Genomic DNA, 2,348 nt, shown 5'->3' with positions numbered 1-2,348 from the left:
ATTCAAGCCCTTCAACTCCTCAGGTTCATATCCCTTTATTCCATCCAAAACTCAAACTTAAAAACTATCTCATTAAAACCCAGAAATTCACATCAGAAAACCTTAAAACTTACCTCAATTGCCTGGCTTAATTCTGCTAGTTCTTCAAGCTTCACCAAAGTCCCTAGCCCCAAGCTCCATCCCGAGCTTGCTCTAGAATTCCAGCTCCAAAACCCACAAGAAATGGTGAAGAGATGCCCCAGCCGAATGAGAGAGAGTGAGATAACTCTAAGTGTTCTGTTTTCCTTTCTTTCCTTCTTCTTTTCTTTTCCTTAAGTTTCTAAGTTTATCTACAACCTCCACTAACATCAGAAAGCAGAACATAGCCTAACCTTAAGTAAGCCAAATGACCACCTTGCCCTCCCAATAATAACTAAACCTTTAAACATTCTAAGGGCATTTTAGTCATTGCTCCCGATTTCCACTAATTCCTCAAGTGTCTTAAATATTTACCACTTAATTCCCGATACCTAACTAATCTCCAAATATATTCCTCGATGTTAAAAAAATAGACTCCAATATGCTCACTGAATTCCCGTTTATACCCCTAGGCTCACCCCGAGTCGGGTATAAATCCCCGCCATGACTTTTTCGCTAATTTGCTCACTAGGATCGTGTCAAGTCGCAGATCACAGATATATCCACATAATAATGTGGTCTTAACTTTAGCTTACCAATATATACACAAGTATGCAATTACGCTCTCAATGAGCCAAATTACCATATTACCCTCACAGCAGAGTATATAGCCCCATGCATGCCTTTATCATCATATAATAATATGACCCACATAATCATCCATATAATCATATAATAGCACAATAAATCAATTATGGCCCTCCCGGCCTCCTAATCAAGGTCCTAAACCTTATTAGGGAATTTGGGTCGTTACACCTGTAGTCTATACACATTCTCAAAGTCCTGTCCTTCTTCTTCACAAACAAAACTAGAGCACCCCATGGCGAGTAACTAGGCCTGATGAACCCCAAATCCAGAAGCTCCTACAACTGTATCTTCAATTCTTTCAGTTCTGTCGGTGCCATCCTATACGATGCCCTCGACACTGGCTCTGTCCCGGGCGCCAACTCAATGACAAACTGAATCTCTCTACGCGGCGGTAACCCTGGAAAGTCCTCAGGAAACACATCCAAGAACTCGCAAACCAATCTGGTATCTTCCGGTCCTACTGGAAAAACACCGATGGTATCCACCACACTAGCCAGAAAACCTATACACCCTCCTTGTAATAGATCTCTGGCTCTCAGTGCCGATATCCTAGGTACGCGGGGTCCATGCACCGCTCCCACAAAAATAAAGGGATCCTCGCCCTCTGGCTCAAAGGTCACCATCTTCTTCCTGCAGTCAATAGTAGCTCCATATCTAACCAGCCAATCCATACCTAAAATCATATCAAAGTCCTCCATACTCAACTCAATCAAGTCTACTAACAATTCTCTACCATCAACTATCACTGGGAGTGCTCTAATCCACCTCCTAGATACTACCAGTTCCCTTGTAGGCAAAATAGTCCCAAACCCTAAAGTACAATACTCACTAGGTCTACACAGTCTATCAATCACCTTACTAGAAACAAATGAATGTGTAGCACCAGAGTCAATCAATACAGTAAAAGGAGAGCCAGCATTAGAAAGCTAACTTGTCACTACTGAGGGACTAGCCTCGGCCTCCGCCTATGTTAAGGTGAACACTCGAGCTGAAGTCAAGCTGTCCACCTTCCCCACATCTCCCTTCTTCACTATCGGGCAGTCTTTCTTGAGGTGTCCCACCACCTCGCACATGTAACAGGCCTTAGTCTGACACTCGCCCGGATGGCGTCTTCTGTACCGCGTGCACTCAAGGTAAGTCCTCCATGTATCACCGCCTTCCTGACGACCATCCTGAGTACCCCGACCTCTCCTATCAGGTTCAGGAGTAGTCGAAGCATCAGGGTCTTCCTCTTTAAATCACTGGAGCCTCCGCCCTTACCAGAACTAGAATATGGAGGCACCACCCTATGGCCCTCCCATCTTGCTACACTCTCCCTCCATATCTTATTTTCCGCCTCCTCCATGATAAGAGCCTTCTCTACAACCTGGGCATAAGTCGTCCCTCTAGGTACTGTTGTAATCCTCACATCTCGAGCTATCATTACATTGAGCCCTCTAATAAATCTGTCTTGCCTAGCTGCATTAGTAGGCACAAGGTCGGGTGCGAATTTCGCAAGTCTGTCAAACTTTAGGGCGTATTCCGTAACTGTCTTGTTGCCCTGGACCAGCCCCACGAACTCATTTACCTTTGCTGCCCTAATG

Source organism: Humulus lupulus, chromosome 2, assembly GCF_963169125.1.
Source record: "Humulus lupulus chromosome 2, drHumLupu1.1, whole genome shotgun sequence".
Taxonomy (NCBI): domain Eukaryota; kingdom Viridiplantae; phylum Streptophyta; class Magnoliopsida; order Rosales; family Cannabaceae; genus Humulus; species Humulus lupulus.
This window is presented reverse-complemented; position numbering follows the sequence as displayed.